The 15,617-nt window shown below is 48.0% G+C and overlaps 1 pseudogene; it reads left to right on the top strand.

Moving 5' to 3' along the window:
• LOC113565546 lies at positions 1-2,155 on the top strand (annotated as a pseudogene).
• Positions 2,156-15,617: the final 13,462 nt, after the last annotated feature.

Here is a 15,617-nt window from a genome sequence, read left to right as displayed (position 1 = left end):
ATGCATACTGAATGTCGATGTCGACTCTTAGCACTGTCCTTAGAGGATATAGCCGCAGTGTAAGAAAAAGCTACCCAGTTTATATAGACCGAGAAAACGGAGTTAAGCAAAGCTACAATTTTGTATCGTAACTAGCGGTTGTGGTTTCTGTCTCTCTCTATGTTTATCCCATCTCTCATGACAAGTTTAAACAAAATTGAGAGAGCTCGCTGTCTGTGTTGGTTGTCCAACCAAAATCCCCCTTCCCCGCATAAGCCAACAAAATCGAAGTTTACCGACAAGGCCTCTAAAAATGGCATATAAAATATCGAACAATAACAAAACTAAATTAAAACTAAACAACGGAGAATAACAACGAATAAAACTCGTAAGTGTGGAGTCAGAGCTGCCGAAAAAGCTCGGTAGCTTCCAACTTTTAGGTGACCCCGACGTGATCTCTGTGGACTTAAACGTGTTTAAACCAATTAGTTAATCAAATCAAATTAAAACGAGGGGGAACGTTGTGAGATGCTGCGACGAATCTCCTCCGCAGGACGGCGCTAACATTGCACGACAAAGAGTGGGTGATAGAGCGAGACAGAAAATAAGTTATCACGTGGACGTCGTTCAGTAGCCACTAAAAATTGATTTGACTATTTTGGTTATAACAATTATCCGATCGTATCTCGTACGATCGTTGTATCTCTGGATACAACATGTCGTTTCTCTATCGCCTATAGTCTCTGAGCATTAGATGCTCATAGGGATGGACAGACAGACATGACTCAATCGACTCGGCTATTGATGCTGATCAAGAATATATTTACTTTATGGGGTCGGAAACGCTTCTTTCTGGGCGCTACACACATCCAATTTCATCACAATTCTAATATACCTCTATATATAGGATGTAAATCCTCTTTAAGATCCTCTCTTTCGCCGTCTGCTTCAGCCTGCACAACGCACTGTCGAGATCAGCTGCATGGAGTTCTAAGCGTGGTTCGTTAGTTTTCTTTGCCTCTTCTTTCGGCTGCATTTAGGTCTCTCTAAAATTCGAGCTCGGAACAGAGAAAAATTTCAATCGTTCGCTCGTGCATTTGGTTTGTTTTTCGGTCGTCACTTCGTTGCCGCAAAAGTGTACATAGAAAAATTTTGAACTCGACTGAGCTAACGCGTTGCCTAATTATATGGACTCAAAAAGAAACGTTCGCGTTGCTTCCCAATCTCGCAATTTGCAAAGGAAAAGAGAACGAAAGGGGATCGTCCCGTCTAACTAAAACCAAATTTGCAGTTTTCGCATCGATTGTGCCTTTTGTGAAGTGAAGAGCTTTGTGTTTAAAGACTTTCTGCTGTGCAGAACGGCCTGGTCAGGGCAGAGCTGAAGGAGTTCAAGAACCGTCGGAGGCCTCGCCAGTTCCCACTGAGCCACAAATAAACCCCTTTGCGTGGCACAAAATCGAACATGATAATTATGAAGATTACCTGGGCAGTGACAGTGAATATGAATATCTGATGAATGTGGAGAACGATGATCCCGATCCTGGCAGGATCATTCTCAAATGGGCTAATTCCAATGCAATCACAAACGATTCTTCGCGCCAAATGCGCTCTGCCAAAGTGGACCACAATGAGGAGTCCGACCAAGAGGGCGACGATTGTACAATCGTAGATCTGGACAATCTCGACGAGTCGACGACAAAGAAACCACATTCCTGCTCGCACTGTGACAAGACCTATCAGGAGCAGAAAACTTTGGATCGGCACATGGCACGCCAGCACGTTGATCCCGAGGTGGAAACAGACTACGGGTTCCGTCTTCACCAAGCGCCACATGCGCAATTACTCCAAAGTCCACACGGGGGAGAAGAACGTCAATTCTGAAAACTGAGGCTACAGCTGCCGCAACAAGAAAACGCTGCGCGTTCACAGCTGGGTGCTGGTTTGGGTGTAAGGTGTGCGATAAGCGATTCGCATCTCATTTGGGCCTGCGCAATCGACAGATCGGCCGTATGTGTGCAATGTCTGCAATGAAACCTTCTCTCACAAGTTCCTGCACTCGGATACAAACCAGTTTGTTTACAAGCTGTGCGGAAATACCTATGCATAGGGCCAGGCGGCCGGATTGTCTGGTCATATGCGCAAGCATCGCAGCGAGGAGCTTAATGGTCGATCATAGAGCGAACAGGAAAGAGATAAATATAGAGAACATACGATCGGAGGGATATGGGATTAAGTTAGACACTTTATATACCTTCCAAATCATTTACGACTTTTTTTTGTTATAATTTTCGACTACGTGTAAGAACTCAGGCATAGTTTTTATACCCGATACTCAAAATGAGTATTGGGGTATATTAGATTTGTGGTGAAAATCGATGTGTGTAACGTCCAGAAGGAATCGTTTTCGACCCCATAAAGTATATAAATTATTAATCAGCATCAATAGTCGAGTCGATTGAGCCCTGTCTGTCTGTCCGTCTGTCCGTCCGTCCGTCTGTCCGTCCCTATTAGCGCCTAGTGCTCAAAGACTATAAGAGCTAGAGCAACGATGTTTTGGATCCAGACTTCTGTGATATGTCACTGCTACAAAAAACGAAAATATGTGGCATCCACAATATTGAAGATACGAGAAAACTAAAAACGCACAATTATAAATAATGACCACATCTACCACATTGCCAAATAGAAGAAATTAATTTGTGGCTATGCAGCTCTGTCTCTCTCGCACACACTTTTTGTCCGGGGAGAACCATACTGACTAAGTATCGGGTATATATTGACGTTGACGTGCAATGACTGCATCTTACAAGAGGCGATGCAATTAATGCACAGTCAAGTTGCCCGTGTGACACCAGCAGATGGCTGTTAGGCGAGGGTCCCAGGCAAAACGCAGCCGTCCTGCCGCCCAACCGACCGAGGAGCGCAGCCGCGCGTAGTATTAATTTAATAAGAGGAAGAGAATTAGTGGTGGGTATAATATGGTAGAGGGAATTATAATCCGAGCATAAGACCCTAAACGGTTCATGCAAGGAATAATTCGATCTACAAAGTGGAAGGAACAACGGTAAAAAATTTCTAGTGAGTCTATTAGGAATCGTGAAGTTTGTGCTGCTCGACAGATCAGGGCTGTCTATGTCACCCCTGATCAAGTTGTGCATAAAAATCACACCAAGCATTTTCCCACGGTTAACTAAGGATGGGAGGTTTACTAATAGCAGTCTACTAGAGTAAGATAGGAGTCTCACACCCGCATCCCAGTTAAGGCCCCGCAGAGCAAAGAGTAAAAAGTTTTTCTGTACTGATTCTATACGGTCCTGATGTACTTTGTACTGATGGCACCATATACAGGAGCCGTATTCTAAGAACGGACGAGCTAGCGAGGTATACAGGGCTTTTGCTATATACGGATCGTCAAATTCCTTTGACCACTTCATTATAAAACCAAACACGCCCATGGCCTTATTTACCATGGTAAAAATGTGATAAGAAAACTTTAGCTTGGCGTCTAATATAACACCAAGATCATCCACTAAGGTAATTCTCTCAAGATAACCACCAAATAGTGTATAGGAAGCCAACAAGGGGCTAGAACGAAGAAATATCATAACTTTGCATTTCGAGGCATCAAGGTGTAACAAGCTTGCACATCATCATGACTGAAAGTTATTGAGATTGGATTGCAAGCGAGAATGAAATGAAATGTCCTTGTACTGGACACAGAGTTTAACATCATCCGCATACATAATTACTTGAGAGTATGTTAATACCGAAGGCAAGTCATTAATAAAGAGTGTGAAGCGTAAGGGGCCTAGATGGCTGCCCTGTAGTACTCCCGAAGAAACCTTTACTGGTAAAGACAGGTGTTGGACAGAATTTCGCTGCCGTTGCAAGGGAAGTTCTTGTACCGTATGTACCTTGTATGTAAGGTTTATTTGTGACTAAAAAATGCTCTGCTCGCAGGCAGATAGAGACCGAACGAAATAGAAAACAAAAGGGAGATAAGAGAACGTCGCTTCGTTACGTCTCTCACTCATACATACGTCTACATACTCATATGTCTGTCAATACATGCGTGCATTGCTAGAGATGGTCATTCTTCAACAACAGGGAGTTTTTGAAGAGGACTCTGTGAGACCTAGAACAAAGATAGCTAGAAATCCATCTCAGGAGGTTGGGCGGAAACCCTAAAAGGTCAAGTTTATGCGCTAAAAGGGAAATGTTTACAGAGTCGAATGTTTTACTAAAGTTGGTGTAAATAATGAAAGAGGTAAACTCTAACAAATTCGTGGTGGTTGATCACCGCCTTATAAATCCATGCTGAGTTTGAGATACAAGTGACTTGTGTGTTTCAAGTGCGGAGTTAAGACTTTCTCAAACATTTTAGGAATAGCGGATAAATTTGATATAGTTTTTTATATAGTTTTTTGCATGAGACATGCTACCTTTCTTATGAAAACTAATTATAAACGATTCCTTCCAGATCGGGGGGAAGCAAGAAGAATCGATAGACAGGGTAAATAGTTTAATCAAGGGTCCAGACAGTGCCTCGGCGCAGTACCTGACTACACAGCCTGGAACCCCTTCTGGACTCGGTGAGAACACCGGCATAGCTAGTCATAGATCATGAAGTAGAGAACGTTCATTTAACAAGGGACTAAAATGCCGTACGACTTATATAAACCGTATGGATATGGATGACCAGAGTAGCTTTCCTCAGAATAGGTGGTTTGGAAAAACTGGGAAAAAAGATAGGCAATTGCCTGATCATTATTTGCCGACGTATTACAAAATGATAGCGAGGATGGGTGTTTACGAAGCAGTTAAACTGTTTATGGCCCAGAGAAAAACGTATCCTGCATCGAGATAGGTGGTTCATTAAGCATTAAGAACTGAAAAGTTTGACCGAGCTATTACATAGCGAGAGTGAGAAGTGGGAGAACTAACATCTTGAAAATTTGTATAATGTCTTGATTTCAAGTTTTTTAGACTGCCTAACTCTTTGTTGAACCAAGATGGTCCTATATCTAGCGAAACGTCGAAGGTAGGATGGTAGGCGTCTTCAGGTATAGTGAGCGGAAGAGCTCAGGTTAACAACACTTTTTTCACATGATTGACTTGAGACAAGGACAGGTCAATCAAGCCGTCAACAAAGTCATGTCGTGACATGGGAACTAGGTTACTATACTCGTTTACCGAAGACCAAACAGTTCCTGGCAAATTGAAGTCACCACGAACTTTCATGTGATCTTTAGCTGATAGCGAGGAAGAAACAGCGGTTAAAGCGCACAAGTGCTGCTCATATATAGAGATATCCCAACAAGGTGGAATATACGAGCAAGTAATGAATATAGCGAAAGCGGGAAGAATCAGTTTTACACACAGAAATTCCAGTTCCTGTTGAACTAGGACTGTGAAGTGAAGTTAGAGTCCACTGCAATCAGAACCTCTCCTGCACGTCGAGTCGAACGGTCTTTTCTTAAAGTTGTGTACCGCCCCCCTGAGTTTAATACGCAAGACTCTATCATTCTGATAGGTTACTAAAAGAGAAGTTAGTTTTTTGGAAGGGTGGAAGCAGGACGGGAAGATGAGGAAGTTGAGGCTGAGGTTGACGTTGGCACACTGGCATGATTTGTAAGAGTTATGGGGGGCCTCTTCTTCTTCTTAGCCTAAACTCCTTCACCAAACTGAGTTGCGGAGATGCTTATCTTAAACGAGGCTAACTCCCTGGTATAAGAGAAGTTAAAATGTTTGCTTTAAATAAAAGCAATTACATCATTAGCTGTGAGGTCAGGGGCCAGCCGTGAAACAAAAACTTGTCGTTTTCGTGGGACTCCCACCACTGTTTTGGGCACCACAGGCCTAGTACCTGTGGCAATATCCGGAGGTCCGGAACAACTGATCACTGGTGGGATCGGAATAGACGGGACAGCTAGCATAAATGCAGAGTTGCGGTCACAGCAGCAACTCGAACCGTTCCCCCTCGTTTTTTCTGCTCTTAAAATTTTTGAATTGACAAAAATATATGTACCTACTGTACTATATTTAAATGTGATCGACTAATACACTCCTCGTGAAAGTGTAAGTGCGAACGCAGCCAGAACCCAGATCGCTGCATCTCAGATTTCCTTCATGAGGCTGAAGGCTAGAGCAATTTTTGATAGGCTAGAGTTCATACGCACAGAGATGGATAGAGAAAAGCTGAGTCAAACGGATGAATATGACTTGTGAGGACCATTGGAATCATTCGCGGACCTGAAATCAAATATTGCTGTGCCACACACCAGTTTGGAGGAAGCGAATTTTGAGTTCATGTCCAGCAAAATACCTGGAAAATTCGACTCGTCCATCCTATCATTGAGAACCATTCTACAGCGTGAGTTGAGCCAGCATTCTCAGAGACGCCCACGCATTAAATACATGCCAATCGATCGTGCTTGCCACAGCTGCAGCTACCCAAGTTCAGCGGAGCCTATGCAGAGTGGATAAGCTTCTATTCCATGTTAAAAGTATTATTAATAGTGAAGCAGAGCTGACTTCTATCGAGAATTTACAGCATTTGCGCTCATGTTTGAGCGGAGCGTCTCAGTTCGTTGGAGATGGGAGAGGCTAACTACAAACGCTGGCAACCAAGGAAGAAATTGCGGATAGCATAATCCTCCACGAAATTTGTCAGAATTTGGACAGGGCGATTCAATCTAAATTGGAAGCAGCTTTGTCAAATCACCATCTTCCATCCTGAGAAAAATTATCTGCCTTTCTGCAACAAAGAAAGTCCATTATCATCACTGATTCATCAGCGTGCGCTCCCGTTTCCTGTGCGTTGCACCCGGGCACAAACCATATGATTGCCAGTTGTCAACGGTTCAAAGGATTATTGCCGAATGATCGTCAAAAGGAAATAAAGAGGCTCTTTCTATGCGTTAATTACCTACGAAAGTGACGTGAAAGATTGTAAATCAGGTCCCTGCTGTACTTGCCAAATCATAACGCCATGGTTAAATTGTGTGTCTCCTTGCCTTAAGCTCTTATATCCCAGAGTCCGTCTGATCCTGTTCGATTAGCCACCGTCGTCGTACTGGTCAAAAACAGCACTGAAACTTTCTTGCTATGTCTTGCACTGTTGGACTCGGAATCGCAATTGCATTTTATAGAACTCGTTTAGCTCGAAAAACAAAATCACTTACCACAATCTCTGGCATAGGAGATGTTATCTTTTCAACTGAAGGTATCTCGGTGTATCTCCTTCTGAAATCGTGGATTTCAGATTAAGCAACTAGCATCACTAGGCTATGTTGCCCAGAAAATTGTGAACAATCCACCTTGCTTCTCCTTTAGCACTGCTAATTGGCATGTACCTTAACCCTTCGTTTCACAGACCGCAGTGTATTGATTCTCTTTTCGGAGCCGGACTTTTCTTCAAGTTGTGTGTGGGACAAATTACCGCCTGGACGGGCACTCGGCCCCAACTTCTCGTCGCTAATGGCAGCCCAATATTCGGCATTTATGAAGGAGTACCTGTCCCTCGATCATATGTTTCTGGTGACCAATGAAGATAGGTACAAGTGCAAATATGTCTTGCCATATCATTATCAGGACGGCTTCACAACAAAGCTGAGGATCATGTTCGACGGCTCTGCAGCTAAGGTGTTTCACACACTGATTTCGTACATTTTCGTTTAATCATATAATCTCATTAATCCGCGGCATGAAAACTGTTGCTCGCGCCTTGCTGTAAAGCGGCCTATCCAGACCTCATCTTGTGGAACACATCATGGCTGACCTACCGAAGGATCGAGTACAGGATATGCCTGCTTGTAGTGTCACTGGAATTGACTACTGCGGTCCTTTCTACTATCGCCTTTCTATCGCTCTGTGGGATCTTCACTATTTTACTGTAATCAAATCTCGTCCTCTATTCTTAATTACCGAAAATTGTTTAGTCGGTGGTCCGCTGATGTAGTTTCCTGATCCAGACGTTACGAGTCTTAACTTCAATTGACTTGGTTGCTGGCAAAGAGTTGGAGTGAGGAGTATTCGATTCTGATCAACGACGTCGTTTGTATCAAGGACAAAAACTTGCCGCCGTTAAAGTGACACTTAGCTCGTGTGATCGAAGTCATCGCTGGAGCTGATGGCGCTGTGCGAGTTGCCGTCCTGCGGACCCTATCTGGAACCACTCGTCGAGCTATCAACAAGCTGTGCCTCCTTCCCGTTGAGGGTCTTGTAAATAGCCCTGGTCTTTCAACCGGCGGGAAGTATGTTCGGAGCAGCAGCTGTTATTAGCTCTGAAGCTATTAGCTATCTTATATCATTTTTATTACGCTCTCAGTGCTTATGATACTTTCTTACTGCTTGCGTTGCATTGCTTCGACTTTTTCGAGTCTGTGGATACTAGGCTTAAGTTATTAATTAATGTAATCTGAATTCATACGATTTATATGATATACTCGAGCAGTCGAACTTCTCTATTACGAACTTTCGTACAACGAAAGAAAACTGTATAACGAACTCGTTTCCATAACACTGCAATGCTATATTCTGCAAAAATGCATTATATATTACGAATTTTCCGTATAACAATTTCCCCTTGAGATTCGCTTTAGTGAATCTTTTCATATATTATATCACTAACCATACAGTATATAGATGTGCCAGTTCATACAACGAAAACGTCACACACTGGCTTGCGCGATCAATACCCCAGAGTGACGTCATCATGAGAGAGAGAGCGCAGAGAGAATGCATGTGCACCCATACACTAAAACATGCTGGTGGCAAAACAGAACCTGAGAGAGTTCAAAAAATCTGAAAAAACATACAATCACATATTTTTGTCGAAACATCCCAGTAGACCAAAAAGCGATAGTAAAACGGAACTATCATAAAATGTCCGGAAACGGACTTAGAAATGATAAAAATCCGGGAGCGATGAGTGAAGTCTCGCAAAATGCTCGCAGACGGACTTAGAAAAGAGCATTTACCGGATAAAAACCGAGTGACGACAAAGTCTCGCAAAACTATCACAAACGGACTTAAAAACGGGTGAAAAATGGACAGAAAAGTGAAACATAACGGAAAAAATAGCTAGGTACGGGTGAAGTCTCACAAAATGCTCGCAGACGGACTCAGAAAAGAGCATTTACCGGACGAAAACCGAGTGACGACAAAGTCTCGCAAAACTATCACAAACGTACTTAAAAACGGGCACAATACGCAATTATTATTTATTTAATAGTATAGTATAGTGCACAAAATTTGAGTTTGGGAGCAGTATAAGACCCCAAAAAGACAACAATCTACACATTCTGTGTATATATTTTTTTCTAGCCATCCGTAGTAAGTATTATTTTCAAATTAATATGTATATTGTAATATAATAAACATGATTATTTGTTTACAGCGGGATTTAAGGAAAGATTTTCGTTAGAAGACGCCGATTTCGACCGAATCACGCAAAAATTTTTCCAGTACGCCCAGGACAGAGTGTCGAAGGAGAAAAAACAAATTAAATTTAATTCACTAATATAATTTTTTAATCTATTTATGTACCACCAAAATTAAAAATTAAAATTAATTAAAATAAAATTAAAAATTATAAAAAACAAAAAAAAATTGTGCGTCCCTTTTCATATTACTTTCGGCTCGCAAAAGATATCATAAAGGGCTCGCAAACGATATTGCAAAAGGCTCGCAAACGATATTGCAAAAGTCTCGCAAAAAATATCATAAGCGGCTCGCAAAAGTCTCGCAAAAGATATCATAAAAGGCTCGCAAAAGATTGTGAAGGCATAAGCCTCCACAATAGAGATCACGACATCATCCCTTGAAGGGACCGCCCCGACGGTTGTTACCTAGTTTCATTATTATCTACTGTTATCTTTATCTCATTATATTACTAGTACTATTATTATTACCAAGACAAACAAATGAATCCTCAGTTCCTTAATTAAAATAAGAAATAGGCTAAGAAAACCAAAACAGTGGGGTTTTTTCTATTAGTAAGAGTACACACCCGAAAGAGAGACGCACACGACGGCTATACACACACGAAAGAGAGAACGCAACGAAGAGAACGGCTATACACACACGAAAGAGAGACGCACACGACGGCCACGCAGCGAAGAGGGAACGCAACGAAGAGAACGGCTATACACAGAGGAAAGAGAGCGAAGCGGCAGAGAAGCTGCCGATCGGCCTTACGCCCACGCAGCCGAGGAAAGGGCCGACGGCGAAGCAGAGAATACAGAGACGCAGCCGATCGCCCACGCCGCCGAGGCCGACAGCCGAAGCTGCGCAGCCACGAAGCGGCAGAGAAGCTGGAAAAAGACAAAGGAGAGGCCTGGCACGGTCCAGCGCGGGCCAGACTCGGGAGTGATCTCCGAGGGCTGAACAAGACCGGTTGTGTGACGGAAAAATAAGCCGCGACCGCGGTGTGTAAAAAGAAAAGAACAAGCTGTGAGCACGCGGTGTACGAGATAAGCCGACGTGACGAGGACCCGCCGCGGTATACCAGGACCCCAAAGGAGGAAAACAAGGGTGAGCCACTTCACGTATGTGAGCTCTGGGGGGGAACAGATCGGTGCAGTAGGCAGGCATAGACAGAACATTCCCGCAGTTTTTTTTTACATATCCATGCACACATGTGGTTTAATATAAGTTTTTTGGCGCCTTTTTCCCCGCTGCAGGCGCGGGATTTTAAGTAGGGAAATGATCCGAAAAAATAAAGACACCAACCTCCACCCACCTGTCTGAGAACATTCGCCCGTAGGAGTAACTCACTCCCCCTCCCCCTCTCTTCCCTTTTCCCGGGAGGCCCAGCGGATGTGAGTCGTGGATCACGCGGCATTCACCAAGCTGGGTTTCTCCTCTCCTGTACCTTTTCCCCCTGGGGACCCGGCGATGCTGGATGTGAGTCGTGGATTCACGCGGCATTCGCAAAGCTGGGTTCCCTCTCCTACACCCTCGCCCTGGGGACCTGGCGACGCAGATGTGAGTCGTGGATCATGCGGCATCTGCTAAGCTGGGCTCCCCTATCCCATACCCTTCCGATCCCTGATCCAAACCTCTTCTCCCGCCACACATGACCCGCAACGCACGTCTCTGCAGCTCCCACGCACGGCTTCACCCACGCCTCGTGGCCGGGCCAGGCCCGACCGCCCCACGATCCACCCCACGGGCGCGCTTTCGCCACGAGCGGCTCTCCCCTTAGGTCCTCACACAACAGATTTTGCTGTGGGGAAGGACCGGGCCCTGGACAGACTGAGAAGCTGTACCTCGGCCTGAGAACTTCCTTACAGATGGCGCCCGAGCAGGGACCCACGAGGGGAGAGTCGGTGAGCATAGGGAACAAGTGAAAAGTGAAAAGGGAACCAAGCAGCAGCCCACAATTAAAAAGCAAGACCCACCAAAGTAAAACAGCAAACGATGCTTAGGACCCACGGATCAGGTAAAGCAGCAGGAGAAAGGAAAGGAAAACTTTAAATCAGTGATTAGCAGCCCCAAAATCAGAGTCCCGGCGAATAGCCAGCACCAATCTTTGATCCCTCGACTTATGTACAGCTGAGGCTGGTTTCTCTAATACCCCCCTAGCAACAGCCGCCGGCACGTGTCCCAGACGCGCCGGCGAAAACCACGCGAAAAACCACGCAGCCAGTCACCTACGCGACAGAAAGAGACGGGGAGAGACGCCGAAGACACAGCACCGCGTGCCGGGAGAAAATGGCCGCGGACGGCGCTTAAAACTTTGGCACGCGACGGCGACAAAGCGGCACCAGCGACAGAGTAGCCAAGCAGAAGCAGCGGCAGAGCAGAGAAGCAGCAGCGAGGCAGCGGCAGAGCAGAGAAGCAGCAGCGACAGAGCAGCGAGGCAGCGGCAGCGCGGAAGAGCAGCAGCGACAGAGCAGCGAGACAGTGACGGAGCAGCCAAGCAGTGACAGAGCAGCGAGAGAGTGACCGAGCAGCCAAGCAGCGAAGCAGCAGTAGAACACGGAGCAGCGAGGGAGAGGAGCAGCTACATGGCAGAGGAGCCCTCGGCCACAAAGCCATGGCCGCGGCCAATATAAGGCGGAGCAGGTCGAGGCAGTTGTCACCGGGCAGTCACACAGTTACCACTGAGCAGTCAGACAGAACCTTTCCCTGTACCGCGCCACGTATCCTTCGACAGGATCATCCAACCCAGTGCTGTGTATCCTAGTACAGGATCACCGATCTAGTACCGTGCCGCGTGTCCTTCGACAGGATCATCCAACCCAGTGCTGTGTATCCTAGTACAGGATCACCGATCTAGTACCGTGCCGCGTGTCCTTCGAACAGGATCCCTCACCCCTGTGCTGTGTATCCTAGTATAGGATCACCGACCCAGTACCGTGCCGCGTGTCCTTCGAACAAGACTCTCACCCAGTGCCGTGTATCCTAGTACAGGAGCCCCAGACCGTGCTGATAAGGACTCGCCCCGGTGCCATCAGGATCAGGATGAACATCCGCTGGATAGCGTCCCGCAGGAAGGACGAGCTGCAGAGCCTAGCTAAGGAGTTTGGACTAGGGGAAACTGGGACTGTAGAGGACCTACTGAACCGGATCACCGCATTCATCGCACGCCCAGGGCACCCCGAAGCCGTGCAAGCAAGGCTGGACGAATTGGCCACGCACTTTGGGAACATCCCGAGCCCCAGGGACCACCGGAGTCCAGCCACGTCACCCGGGCCAGAGAGCCCGACGAAGATGGAAGACAGCAAGGAGGGACCAAAACTGCGATTAATCGTACCCGAACTGCCCAGCACGAGCCAAGGATCCACCCACGGATACCGCGAGTCAGCAACCGAGACACCGGCCGCTCAGGACGAGCAACCACGACGAGATGCCCAAGGACCACTCCAAGGAATCAGACCAGAGGCGGCCAGCAAGAACCACGAGCCAGGACCCACTACCACTGGACCAGTGGCCACGCCTAGCCACCAGACAACCACGGACGGAGAACAGCCACGTCTTCCTCAGGGACATCGGGTCTCACGCCCCGGAGGGGGTGAGATTTCATACTCATTACTGGCGGACAAACTCCGGAAATGGGGAGTTACTTTCGACGGCCACGCGGACCCACTAGCGTACATCGAAAGGCTCGAGGAGCGAGTGGAATCATACGGCGGGAGCCCAGAGCAGTTGCCGCGAGCCATCTCCGGTCTCCTTACAGGTAAGGCCGAAGGATGGTTCTGAGCTTTTCAGATGCAGGGACAGAATTGGACAGACTTTCGGAAAGAATTCCTAGAATTCTTCCTGCCCCCCAGATACTTCCAGCGGCTGGAAGACCCCATACGAAGTCGGGAACAGAAGCCCAAGGAATCCTTCCGGGATTACCTTATCGAGTTGCGTCTGATGATGCAGCGAGCCCAGTATACTCGGGAACAGGAACTCGAGCGGATCTACGAAAATCTCCGTCCGGAGTATCAAATGTACACGCGCAGACAGGATTTCCGATCACTCACAGAATTGACCCAGCTCGTCTCGGCCTACGAAACCGCGCGGGACCGAGACGCACTCCGTAGCATCGGGACCACGCAGAACCATCGAGCCGCCTATATCGGCAATGGAACCAACCCCCAACGAGGCAACATACACGAGACACCCGGGAAAACCGAGATCGCCAACCGAGGAATCGGCCAGGAGCAAGAGCAGGCGATCGATGTACAACGAGCCTGCCGGAACTGCGGGGAAAACGGCCATTTCAGTAGTGCGTGCACAAACCGACAGAAGCTGTTCTGTTGGGAATGTGGCCACCGAGGGGTCCGGACCATCAACTGCTGCCGGAAACCCGCGTCGGGAAACGGGTCGGGTCTCCGCCCAACTGGGACATGGACGGAGGCGCGCACCCAGGAACAGGAGAAACCCACCCATTAAGCATGACCGGAGGAAGGATCGCTGCCCTGGTGGACATCAATGGGAGAGCATTTGCGGCCACCCTCGACACTGGAGCCACACGATCCTTCATCAGTGAGCGGCTGGCGAAGGAGATAGGGACGACCGAGAACAGGCGAGAGGTGAGGACCAGGATCCGCCTGGCAGATGGAACCAGGAAGGAGATCAACCAAGCGATAGCAGTCACAGTGCGCCTGGATCAGCAAGAAACACAGGTATCTCTTCTTATACTCCCCACGGTATTAGACGACTTCATCTTGGGACTCGACTTCGTCTGTGGCATCCGCGCGAGGATCCACTGCGGACGGGCATATCTACAGCTGAAGTTGCAGCAGAAACCCGCCGGGACGATACCATCATGCACCGCCCAGCCACGCCCACGGTCTGTCACGTTTGCGGACTCCACTGCCATCCGAGACCAGCCGCAGACCAACACCCCACAGCCAACCACGAACTACCCAACCGCAGCGACAACAAAGCCCTACCAGACAAGATCAAGCAACAACCCCAGGACTACGCCACCACAACAGGACACGAAGAAAGCTACGACGGAACGAACTGCGACACCGAGGGAACCAACCATGGCCAGTTCCCCAGCACGAACCCCGACACCAACAGGACACAGCAGGAAACAGAAGACTTTGGCAGAGACAGCTTCGGCTCCACTGGATCAATCCAGGGCCAGCTCGTCGAACCAGGAGTCACCAACAGGACACGGCCGGAAACAGAGGACTTTGGCAGAGACAGCTTCGGCTCCACTGGATCAATCCAGGGCCAGCTCGTCGAACCAGGAGTCACCAACAGGACACGGCCGGAAACAGAGGACTTTGGCAGAGACAGCTTCGGCTCCACTGGATCAATCCAGGGCCAGTTCGTCGAACCAGGAGTCACCAACAGGACACGGCCGGAAACAGAGGACTTTGGCAGAGACAGCTTCGGCTCCACTGGATCAATCCAGGGCCAGCTCGTCGAACCAGGAGTCACCATCAGGACACAGCAGGAACCAAAGGACTTTGGCAGAGACAGCTCCGGCTCCACTGGATCAATCCAGGGCCAGCTCGTCGAACCAGGAGTCACCAACAGGACACGGCCGGAAACAGAGGACTTTGGCAGAGACAGCTTCGGCTCCACTGGATCAATCCAGGGCCAGCTCGTCGAACCAGGAGTCACCAACAGGACACGGCCGGAAACTGAGGACTTTGGCAGAGACAGCTTCGGCTCCACTGGATCAATCCCGGGCCAGCTCGTCGAACCAGGAGTCACCAACAGGACACAGCAGGAAACTGAGGACTTTGGCAGAGACAGCTCCGGCTCCACTGGATCAATCCAGGGCCAGCTCGTCGAACCAGGAGTCACCAACAGGACACGGCCGGAAACAGAGGACTTTGGCAGAGACAGCTTCGGCTCCACTGGATCAATCCAGGGCCAGCTCGTCGAACCAGGAGTCACCAACAGGACACAGCAGGAAACAGAGGACTTTGGCAGAGACAGCTCCAGCTCCACTGGATCAATCCAGGGCCAGCTCGTCGAACCAGGAGTCACCAACAGGACACAGCAGAAAGCAGAAAACTTCGGCAGAGATAGCTTCAGCGCCGCTGGACCACTCCAGGGCCAGCTCATCAAACCGGGAGTCACCACGTAGTAACCCAGCACGACAGACATCACGCAAGCCACGAACCCCGATACCACAGGACGAGATCACAGAAGCCACGACGACGGACTACCAACTG

The sequence above is a fragment of the Drosophila persimilis genome, unplaced genomic scaffold (genome assembly GCF_003286085.1).
Source record: "Drosophila persimilis strain 14011-0111.01,24,50 unplaced genomic scaffold, DperRS2 tig00000124-arrow-pilon, whole genome shotgun sequence".
In the NCBI taxonomy this organism is placed as follows: Eukaryota; Metazoa; Arthropoda; class Insecta; order Diptera; family Drosophilidae; genus Drosophila; species Drosophila persimilis.
The sequence above is the reverse complement of the archived record's forward strand: the minus strand, read 5'-3'. Positions and strand labels throughout refer to the sequence as shown.